The sequence below is a fragment of the Galeopterus variegatus genome, unplaced genomic scaffold, assembly GCF_000696425.1.
Source record: "Galeopterus variegatus unplaced genomic scaffold, G_variegatus-3.0.2 Scaffold4212, whole genome shotgun sequence".
Lineage (NCBI taxonomy): Eukaryota > Metazoa > Chordata > Mammalia > Dermoptera > Cynocephalidae > Galeopterus > Galeopterus variegatus.
In genome coordinates this window covers 6,323-18,524 of record NW_007730323.1, presented here as the reverse complement: position 1 = coordinate 18,524, position 12,202 = coordinate 6,323, and positions in this window count along the sequence as shown.

Genomic DNA, 12,202 nt, shown 5'->3' with positions numbered 1-12,202 from the left:
AAATTGGTGGGGAGGGTTGCGGAGAATTAACCCCTGAAAGTCCGCGAAGCTGCCCCCAGCAGAGCCTTGGTGAGGAACCTGCTTGGCCAGCGACAGAACCCTTTGCTCCCCTGTCTGCCCGTTCTTGAGGTGAATGTCGGAATGCATTATCTTTCGGGAAAGCTCTCTGGGGCAGGGTAGGTTCTCTGACTACATAATGAGGTCTTCATTAGTTACCTTTTTTTATAACCACCCCTCCCCCATCCTTTGATCTGATTTGCAGGTGTGCTTCCATTCGAACTTTCTTCTTGTCCTCTCTTTTTTTTCTCCCTAGCCCAGAGCAGGGGCGTGCATCAGAATCACCTGGAGACCTTGTCAGAATACTGATTGCTGCCCTTCACCCGGAGAGTTTCTGATTCAATAGGTCTGGGGTGGGAGCCCAGATTCTCAGGTGATCCTGATACTACTGGTCCTGGGCCCACACTTTGAGAACCGCTGTCCTGTGAACAAGTGATGCCCAGCGATTACTCCCTGAATTGCTGGAAAACTGGATTTTCATCTACTTTGCCATTTAGAAAGGGCACAGGGTCTCTTTATAAAAAGTTCGTTTGCCAGTACAATCCTTCTCATTGTGGCCAAAGAATCAGGGTGAGAAGAAGGACCTGAAACTGGGGGAGGTGGGGCGCATCAGCGTAGAAAAGGATCTCGCTGTTGCTATGTCCATGGGAAAATCTTGGGAAATGAGGAGGAGCTGGGAGAAGGATTGAGACCAATGAGACATGTGACTTGCGTTGAGATGTCAGGGGAAAGGGACAGGTTTGAGAAAATGGTGGATGGCTGAAATGATGGTTGAAGAAGAGTGCTTCCTTTCTCAGCCCAAGATCCTCTTCGGATATATTAACACATCTTAGAGATGGATGAATGAGATCCTAATATACCTGTAAGGAGAAAAAGGGGGGTCCCTGTTTCTGTCCAGCCTTCCCAAGCAGTGAGTGTGGGTACTTTTTTAAAAACAGCTTTATTGAGGTATAACTGACATATAATAAACAGCAAATATTTAAAGTATATAATTTGATAAAGTTTGTCAAATGTATATGCTGTGAAGCTATCACCACAATAAAAACAGTGAGCACATTTATCAACTCCAAAAGTTTCCTCCTGCCCCTTGGTAATTTCTCCCCCTTCCCCCACCACTGATCTGCTGTTGCTAGAGGTTAGTTTGCATTTTTGAGAGATTTATTTAAATGGAATCATACAGAATGCACTCCTTTTTTTGTCAGACTTCTTTGAACATTATTATTTTGAGATTTACCTACAGTGCTGTGTGTGTACCAGTATCAATAGTTCACTCATTTTTGTTGCTGAATAATATCCCATTGTATGTATATACCACAATTTTCTTATCCATTTATCAGCTGACGGGCATTGGGTTATTTCCAGTATTTTACTTCTACAAATAAAGCTGTTAATATTTGTATACAAGTCTTTATGTAGACATATCCTATTTTTCCTATCTTAAGGTAGGTGTGTTTAATGTTTTCAGAAACTGCCATATTCTTTTTCAGAGTGGCCGTACCATTTTGCATTAGCATCAGCATGCATGAGATTTCCAGTTCCTCCACATCCCTTACCAACTCACTGTGTATCTCACTGTTATTTTAATTTGCATTTCCTAATGATTAATAATATTCAACATTTTTTCATGTGCTTATATGCCATCTGTATATATTACAAGTCTTTTGCGCATTATAGACACAAGTCTTTTATAAGATATATACTTTGCAAATATATTGCGGCTTTGGTTTTCTTTCTCTTAACAGTGATTTTTGAAGAGCAGCAGTTTTAAGTTTTGATGAAATACATTTTATCATTTGGTTCTTTTATGGATCATGCTTTTGGTATCATACATAAGAAGTCTTTGCCTAACCTAAGGTTACCAAGATTTTCTTATATCTTTTTCGTGTAGAAGTTTTAGGTTTTACGTTTTGGCCTATGATTCATCTTGAGTTAATTTTTAGATACATACTCTAAGATTTGGGTCAAAGTTTTTTTTGTGTGTATTTGTTTTGTTTTCGGCAGCTACAGGGATCCGAACCCTTGACCTTGGTATTACAGCACTGCACTCTAACCGACTGAGCTAACTGGCCAGCCCTTTTTTTGCATGTTGACATTTAATAGTTTAGCACCATTTCTTTCTCTGAATTTCCTTTAATTTTTGTCAAAAATCAGTTATCTATATATGTGTGGGTCTATTTCTGGCCCCTCTATTTTTCCATTGATCTACTTGTCTCTTTTTAGGCCAATGCCACACTTTTGATTACTCTAGCTTTATAATAAGGCTTGAAATCAAGTAGTTTGAGACCTCCAGTGTTATTTTTGTTTTGGTTATTACAGGTCCATTGGTTATTATAGGTCCATTGCATTTCCGTATGAATTGTTGAATCAGCTTGTCAATTTCTATGAAAAAACCTGCTGGGATTTTGATTGGGACTGATTTGAATCTGTAGGTTAACTTGGGGAAAATTGACATTTTGGAGTGATATTGAGTCTTCTGATCCATGAACACAATATATTTCTCCATTTATTTAGATCTTCCTTAATTTCTCTCAGCAATATTTTGTAGTTATTTTCAATATTTTGCAGATATTTTCATAACTTTTGACAGATTTATTCCTATTTCATATTTTTGATGCTACTGTTAATCTATTTTTCCTTCATATTAATTTTGATTGTTTGTTGGTAATATATAGACATACAGTTGAGTTTTGTACATTGATTTTGTATCTTGCAACCTTGTTAAATTCACTTGTCAGTTCTAGTAACATTTTTTTGTAGACTCTATCAAATATGCTACATATGTGATCAACTTTACTTCTTCCTTTCCAATCTGGATGCCCTTTTTTCCTCTGCCTGCCTTATTGCACTGGCTGGAACTCCAGTACAACGTTCAGTAGAAATCCTGAAAGCAGAAATCTTTGTCTTTTTCCCAATCATTACTGTAAAGCATTCAGTCTTTCACCATTAAGTATAATGTTAGGTGTAGTTTTTTAGTTGATGCCCTTTATCAGATTGAGGATGTTATTTTATATTTCTAGTTTGCTGAGAGTTTGTATCAGGAATGTATGATGGATTTTGTCAAATGCCTTTGATACATCTTTTGGGAAGACAATATATTTTTTCTTTTTTAGTTTATTAATATGAAGGGTTTTCAAAAAGTTCATGGAAAGATTCATATTATCTTTTAATTTTATTTTTCAACAAAATTTTTATTGTTAAACCAAACCTGCATTTCTGTAATAAACCCTGCTTGGTCCTGATATGTTATCTTTTCTATGTATTGTTGGATTTGATTTCTAAAATTTTGTTCATAATTTCTACATTTGTGTTCATGAGGAATGTTGGCTTGTAGTTTTTTATTTTTGTAATGTCTTTGTCCTAAAATTTTGTTCATAATTTCTACATTTGTGTTCATGAGGAATGTTGGCTTGTAGTTTTTTTGTTTTTTATTTTTGTAATGTCTTTGTGTCTTTGTCTGATTTTGATATCCAGGTTATGTTGGCCTTGTAGAATCAGTTTGGAAGAATACTCTGTGCTTTGATATTTTGGAATAGTTTGAGAAGAATTGGTCTTAATTCTTCATTATTAAAAATTTGGTAAAATTCAGCACTCAAGCACCTGCTCTTGCTTACCTGTCCTCTGCACGCAGAAATTCCTCCTGGGTTTCTGCTGCTCCTGGATGGAGGATGGGGTGAGAGAGGCTGGGAATTTTCTTCTATTCTCTATGTGCTTATCCTGAGTGTCTGTGCTCACTAGCATTTCTGTTACTCCGTTGATAAACTTCAGCACTTTTTTTTTTGTCTTTTTCGTGACCAGTAAGGGGATCACAACCCTTGGTGTGGCGTCGCCCACACCATTTTTTGTCTTTTTCGTGACCGGTAAGGGGATCACAACCCTTGGTGTGGCGTCGCCCACACCGCGCTCAGCCAGTGAGCGCACCACCGGCCAGTCCTATATAGGATCCGAACCTGTGGTGGGAGCGTCACTGCACTCCCAGCGCCGCACTCTCCCGAGTGCGCCACGGGGCTGGCCCTGTGGGAAGGTTTTAAACTACAGTTTTAATTTCTTTAATAGACATGGGGCTATTCAAGTTACATATTTCTTCAGAAGTAAGCTTTAGTATTTTGGTTCACTCAAAGAATTAGCCAACTTTGTTCAAGTTGTCAAATGTATTTGCATAAAGTTGTTTATAATATTACATTGTCTTTTTTGTGTCTGTAGAATCTGCAATGATGTCACCTCTCTTATTCTTGCTATTAGTAATTTTTATCATTTCCCTTTTTTCTCCAATCAGACAGGCTAGAAGTTTATCAGCTTTATCCATCTTCTCCAGCTTTAGTTTATTGATGTTTTAAAATTGTCTTTTTGTTTTCTATTTCACAGAAATTGAATTTGTAGTTTAAAAGCTTCCCACAAAGAAAACTCCAAGCCCAGAAGTTTTCACTTATTTAAATTGAGTAAGTATGCTCCTTATTATTTCCTTTTTTTCTCCTTGCTTTGGGTTTACTTTGCTCTTTTTTCTGGATACTTAAGTTAGAAGCTGAGGTCACTGATTTGAGATGTTTATTTTGTAATATAGAAATTCAGTGCTGTAAATTTTTTAGGTATTAATTTACTAACATCCCACAAATTCTGATATGTTGTGTTTTCATTTTCAGTGTTCAAAGTACTTTCTACCTTCCCTTTTGATTTCTTCTTTGACCCATGGATTATTTAGGTGTGTTCTCGGTTTCCAAATATTTGGGGATTTTCTAGAGATTTTTTCTGATATTAATTAATTTCATTGTGGTCAGAGAACATACTTTGTATGACTTGAATCCTTTTAAATCTATTGAGATTTGTTAATGGCCCAGAATATGGTCTATCTTCATAAATGTTCTAAGCACATTTAAAAAGGATACATATTCTGCTGCTGTTGGGTGGAGTTTTTGATTATTGTCAATTAGTTGGTGGACAGTATTCAAGTCTACTATACTTTGCTGATTTTCTAATTTTTTTTAAATTACTGAGAGAAGAGTATTGAATTATCTGACTATAATTGTGAATTTGTCTATTTTATCTTGTGATTCTATCAGTTTTTATTTTATGTATTTTGAAACTCACATGTTGTGTAAATGTTTAGGGTTGTTATGCCTTTTGATTGATGAAATTACCTTCTTTATTTCTGGTATATCTGTCAGTTTTCAAGGAGAGACACACAAATAGTAGTGGAGTGTATGTATATGTACATATGGATTTGTTACAGGGAATTGGCTTACAAAATTATGAAAGCTGGTTAGGCCATCTTTTAACACTGTTGTGTCTGGAATTTGATGTTGACAAGGCAGTCAGGAAGGAAGGAAGATGGAAATAAAGTGGGGGAAATCAAGGTCAGGCTGGAAGTTACAAGTGCAAGCTTGAGCCTCATGAGAATGGACTGAAACCCATGTCAGTTTTTGTTGCCTTTGACTTTGCTGACGAGGGTATACTCCAGAGGTCAGGGTCGTTCGTCACAGAATTAAACACACATACCTGGACTAGGAGTTGGAGAAGCTGAAGGAGGATCTATAGGAAGGTAGAGCAGTTACGGATCAAGCTGCAACAAAGTGAGTCTACAAAGCAAATCAGCATCAGCAACCACATATGTGAGCTACAGCATGGCTGCTGTTCCCTTTCCACGTTACAGATCTCCTAAGGATCTCCTTGTGCCCCACCCAAACTGGAAACATAAAAGAGGAATTCTAGGAAAAGTAGTTTACCCTAGCCAAGTCAACACATTTACAAAGCTATCACAGTTTGTCAACTTGACACCTCACACATTTTCTTAATCCACACTTAATCTCCAAATAAAGACAATAACAAAATTGTGCTTCCACCTAACATGGCACAACTATCCATCATATAACTATTAACGTGTTAGTCCTTTTCCCAGAAGAGGATAAAAGACGCTTTTTTGTCCATGAGTGATGTTCATTCTCCTAGCTGATAACACTCCTCCTTTGAGTGATATAACTTAGATGATGTGATATAAAGTTAATTATTATTAACATACCTTATGTTAGATGATAAGGGGATGAGAGAAGGAAGAAACAGAAATTTTCGAGGGACTCCCAAAAGAAGCTGGGTGTATATCGTTGCCCACCAGAGGGTTCTTCTTGGATTCAGTTAGACATTCAGACCTTCAAGACTGCTGTAGACCACCTATGGGATCAGATTTACTTAAAATGATAGGACAGAAACTGCAGTTGGCCAGCAGGCAGCAACTATTCCTATTCCGTGGGAGTGGTACTCACAGTGTTTCACACAGACATCCAGGAGTTATTTTCTTTGGTCCTCCTATCTCTGGGTGACAGCTCAGATGCAAGGAGATGAGGCTTACACTGGGCAGCTATGGGGGGCACCTGGATCAGAAGCTTTCACAGGAGCCAATATCTCTTATAACAACTCCATAGGCATAGCTTCCAGGGTTTCTGCAAGGGACATGCCAATTATAACTTAACGTTATAGTATCCTTTTTAGGTATTTACAGTTCATTTATAATTCTTCTGGCACTAAGGAGTCATTTTTACCATATGCAAGGTTGTTGGGTAACATAGTTGACATACCACTTTTAACAGGTTTCTGATAAAACAGAATGAGAAAGTTAACCAAAGGTTAATTCTCATGTTCAAAGGTAAAAGGTTTTGTTGACCTTTTACCCAGAAGTGGTGATATGAACATAGATTTTCTGGGTATTTAACCAACGATGCCAAACTGTTCTTTCAGATTATGTTAGATTTATTGCTTTGTGAAGTCTCACCAGAGATGTTACTTTCTGTGTGTGAGTCTGATAAGCTAGCTTGCAGTTTAGATTGGCTGGATTGGCCAAAACAAACCTAGACCCAACTGTGGTCCACACCAGCTGACACTGAAGTTCCTCTCAGTCAGTGAGGTAAAAAGAACTGAAAGGTTTCCAGAGAGATCAGGAGTGACAATACAAGCATGGGAAGTGATATTAAATTCTCAAGAATGAAACTAATTGGCCAATATTCTACCTGATTTCTATTTTCCCTTCCTCTTGGGGGAAACTAGGCTTAACTGACACATGTATGATTTAGGAATATGTTCTAGAGCAGTTCTTAATTTTTTTGAGATAGTAAACTCCTTTGAGAATATGATGAGAACTATGGACCTCTTCTCAGAAAGATGAACATAAAGACTTACATATGGATTTTTGCTTATCATGTATTATATTATATTGGAAATTAATTTCATTTGATACTTAGATAAGCAATCTTCACCAGGAATAAATTTCAATCTAAAAATCAATCTTCAGTCCAGGTGAAAAGGGAAAGAAATCCAAATTGAGAAGCCACATGAACTTTTCTTTTGCTCAAATAAATATTAACAAGTAGGCTACTACTGTTTGTTTTGAATAAGGCCTCTAAATTGTGAACAATAAGATTATCTCTGACATGTTAATGTGCATGTCCAATTGACATTCTCAAATAAATATTAACAAGTAGGCTACTACTGTTTGTTTTGAATAAGGCCTCTAAATTGTGGACAATAAGATTATCTCTGACATGTTAATGTGCATGTCCAATTGACATCGACTTCCTGAAAATCAGAACCAGTGCTGAAAACTCAGATTCAGAAAGCAAAATAATGGCCAATATAATCGCTGTTCCCAAGGTTCACTTTGACAGAGGTAAATAAACTTGTGTCAAGAAATACCAGAATTCCCTAAAACCTTTAGGATTGAATTCAGATCAGACCATTTCCTTTGTCTTCAATCAGTGAGGTCATTGGCATCATTTTGAAAAGTCTTCAACTCTAAATAACTGAAAACCAAGTCACAGTGGTTTAAACAAATCTTGGTTTGTACTTATCACATTGCTATGAATTGATTTGTGTTTCCCAAAAAGATATGTTCAAGTCCTCACCTCTACCACCTGTGAATGTGACTTTATTTGGAAATAGGATCTGCTGTAGACTGAATGTTTATGTCCCTCCAAAATTCATATGTTAAATCCTAATTCCTAAGGTGATGGTATTTGGAGTTTTGGCCTATGGAACATAGAGCCCTCGTGAATGGGATTAATTGTCCTTATAAAATAGCCTCCAGAGAGTTCCTCTGCCACTTCTGCCATATGAGGACACAGCAAGAAGATGGCCATGTGTGAACCAGAAAACAGGCCCTTGCCAGACACCAAATCTTCTAGCAACTTGATCTTGGATTCCCAGCCTCCAGAAATGTGAGAAATAAATTACGGATGTTTATAAGCTACCCACTCTATATTTTTGTTGTAGCAGACTAGATGGTCTAAGACAGGGTCTTTTCAGATGTAATCAAGTTAAAATGAGGTTATGCTGGATTAGGGTAGATCCTAATCCAATGACTGGTGTTCTTATTAGAAGCAAGTTCAAACACAGGGGAGACAAACAGAGAAGAGAATGCATCTGAAGACAGAGGAAGAGATTGGAATGATGCATCTATGAGGCAAGGAATGTCAAGGATTGCTGGCAACCACCAGAAGCCAGGAAAGAGGTGTGGAACAATCCTTCCCTAGAGCCTTCAGAGGGAGCATGGCCATGCTGGCACCTTGATTTTAGACTTCTAACCTCTAGAACTGTGAGAGAATAAATTTCTTTTGTAATATACCACCCTGTTTGTGGTACCAGAAGAGGGGCGGTGTGTAACAAATGACTAAAAATGTATACGTGGCTTTAGAATTGGGTAAGGGGTTGAGGCTGGAAGAGTTTTGAGGTTCTTGATGGAAAAAGCATAAGTTGCCTTGAAGAGATTGTTTGTAGAAATAGGGACATTAAAGGCAATTCTGGTAAGGGCTCAGAAAGAAGTGAAGAGGACAGTAGAGAAAGCTTTATCATCTTAGAGAATACATACATTGTTATGAAGAGAATGCCTCTGGAAATGGCTATTAAAGATGCTTCTGGTGGGGTCTTAGAAATAAAGAATATGTTATTCAAAACTGGAGAAAAGGCAATCCTTATGAGTGGCAGAAACTTGGCTGAATCATATTCTGCTGTTGGGTGAAAAGTAGAACTTTTCAAGCAACTAATAAACTTGAATATTTAGCTGAGGAGATACCCAAGCAAAGGGTGGAAGGTATGGCCTAGTTTTTCCTTCCTGATTATTGTAAAATGTGAGAGGAGAGGGATAAATTGAGGAAGAGACTGTTGAGTAAAAAGGAATCATCACTTGAGGATTTGGAAAATTATCATCCTCTCCAGATAGCATGCTCTGAAGAAAGAGCCAAGAGTGTGCCAGACAAGCTTTTGGTAAAGAGATTAGGTGTGTGAATTATGGATCCAGTCAACCATCAGCAGAAACCAGGAATAGAAATGGCATCATCTAGTAAGAATCTATGGAGAATCCTTGTGTCTATGTGGATCCCTTTGAAACCCATGGAAGACCAGCAAGGTTTTTGAGAGTGTTATACCACCAGAAACCCTGCCAACTTTGACTGAAGAGGGCAGGAGATGAAATGAAGGAAAGCTGTCTAACTTCTGGGACTCTAAAAGCAGGAAACAGGGTGCCCAGAGGGCAGTGCCACTACCAAGGGCTGAGTTGGGAGGGCCACCTTAGCTGAGGGTAGCCCAGAGACAAAGGGGCCTCTGTGGGTCCAGAGGCCAGGGCCAATGGGAATTCTACAGACCAAGAAGCTGGGGCCAGTGGGACTTCCACCAGCCCAGAAGGCAGATCAAGTCAGAATAACCCATGTTTTAAAGAAGAAGAAATAAGGGCAATTAGAAAGTATTTTATACTGAATGAAAATGAAATGCAACATATAATATTTTATGAGATGCAGCTAAAGCAATGGTTAGAGGAAAATGTAGAACTTTAAAAACGGCTTATAGTAAAAAAGAAGAAAATCTCATATGTATAACCTGAGCCTCCACTTTAAGAAACTTGAAAAACAAAGAGTAAACTTAAGAACAACAACAACATCAATAACAAAAACAGCTAAAAGAAGGAAATATGAACTATTAGACTAGTAATCAATGAAATAGAAAGCAGAGAAACAATAGAGAAATAGCAATGAAACCAAAGTTGGTTCTTTGAAAGTACCAGCAAAAATTGACAAATCTTTGCTAGACTGACTCCCCCCACCAAAAAAAGCAGAGATGAAAAAGGGGATGTCACTACCAACCCTGTAGAAATTTAAGAGTACAAGGAAATACTATGAACAATTTTATGTCAACACATTACACAACATAAATGAAATGGACCAAGTACTAGAAATATACAAATTACTTGATGGAAGAAGAAATAGAAACTGTGAATAAATGTATAAACAGTAAAGAAATTGAATTAGTAATTAAAAAATCTAACAAAGAAAAGCACAGGCCCAGATATCTTCACTAGTGAATTCTATCAGTTTTAAGAATGATACCAATCCTTTACAATCCCTTCCAGAAAATAGAGGGGGCCATTATTACTGTAATACCAGACAAAGATGTCACAGTAAAAGAAAACTACAGGGGCTGGCTGGTTAGCTCACTTGGAAGAGTGTGGTGCTGGTAACACCGAGGTAAAGGGTTTGGATCCCCATACTGGTTAGCCGCCAAAAACAAACAAAAAACACCCTACAGACTAGTATCTCTAACAAATGTAGACACAATAATACTCAATAAAATGTTAACAATTTAAATTCATCAAGATATAAAAAGGATTATACACCATGACCAAGTAGAATTTGTCCAAGTAATACAAGGTTATTTTAACATCCCAAAATCAGTTAATGTATTTAGAGACTTAAATGCTTCACTGTTGATAATGGACATCAATAATAGAATGAGTGAACAGTGGTATAATCACACAGTATAATACTATGAGAATGTGTAGTGTACATCTACACATAACAATGTGAATTTTTAACATCCCAAAATCAGTTAATGTATTTAGAGACTTAAATGCTTCACTGTTGATAATGGCCATCAATAATAGAATGAGTGAACAGTGGTATAATCACACAGTATAATACTATGAGAATGTGTAGTGTACATCTACACATAACAATGTGAACGGATTTCACAAACAATGTTGAAGGAAGAAAGCCAGACTCAAAAAAGTACATATAGAATTCCATTTATGTAAAGTACAAAAGCAGGCAAAACCAATCTATCATGATCAAAGTTCAGAGTAATTGCTACCTTTTGGGGCTAGAGGAGGGTAATGACTTTAAGAGAGCACTGGGGTATCTTCTGAGGACTGATAATGTTCTATTTCTTCATCTGAGTGCGAGTAACATGACTATGTTCAGTTTGTGAAAATTCACCAAACTGTATGTGCAATTATTTACCTGTAACATTAGCATTACTAACCCATGCTATATGGCTGTCCTGAATTCAAAGCACCACACACAGGCCAAAATGCACAATTTTCTTATTTATGACAGTGATTCATCTTTAACAGAAATTTGTATAAGGCAAGAAAAGACAAAAAGATAATAGGTTTGAGGTGCCTTGAGTTTTCATTAAAGACTTTCTTCAAAATAAATATTTTGATTTATCCCTTTGTTTGGCACCCCAGATATTTGTATACCTTAGGACAATGTACCATTGCAAGATATTCATAAAGTAGAAAAAGGACCATGGTGAACATGAACTCGTTGACAAAAAGATCAATCATTAGAAAAAATTACAAATGAAAATTGAAAAATCTGGGATTTTATTTCTTTAAAACAACCGATGAATGGATTTCCCCTAGAAAATCAGTGGTGTACATACCAGGGGTGTGCATTGATTGATTCAGCAAGTATTTACAGTGTCCCCTAAACATCAGGGAGTGTACTGGATGCCATGGATTCAGAGGTGCCCTCATGAGACTTATAGTCTGATGGGAGGAATCAGACATTAAACAGCAAATTACGAATTTAATTTATAAATTGCAATAAAAAATGCTATGGAAGAAGAATACAGAGTATCATAAAAACATACATGGGGGTACTAAATTAGTTAGGGTGGGGGTGTGACATGGGTCAAGAAAAGACTTCCCAAGGAAGTTCAGCTTGAAAGGTGAAGAATTAGGCAGGAAAAACATAGTTTAATTAGTGAGATCATCACTTGATGAGATCCCAAAGAGAAAATGAGTTGACAAAGTCAAGGAACAAAGAAGGCTAGAGCACAGTAAATGAGGGGACTGTATGGAAATGCAGTTTGAGAGGTAGGCAGTTGCCAGAGG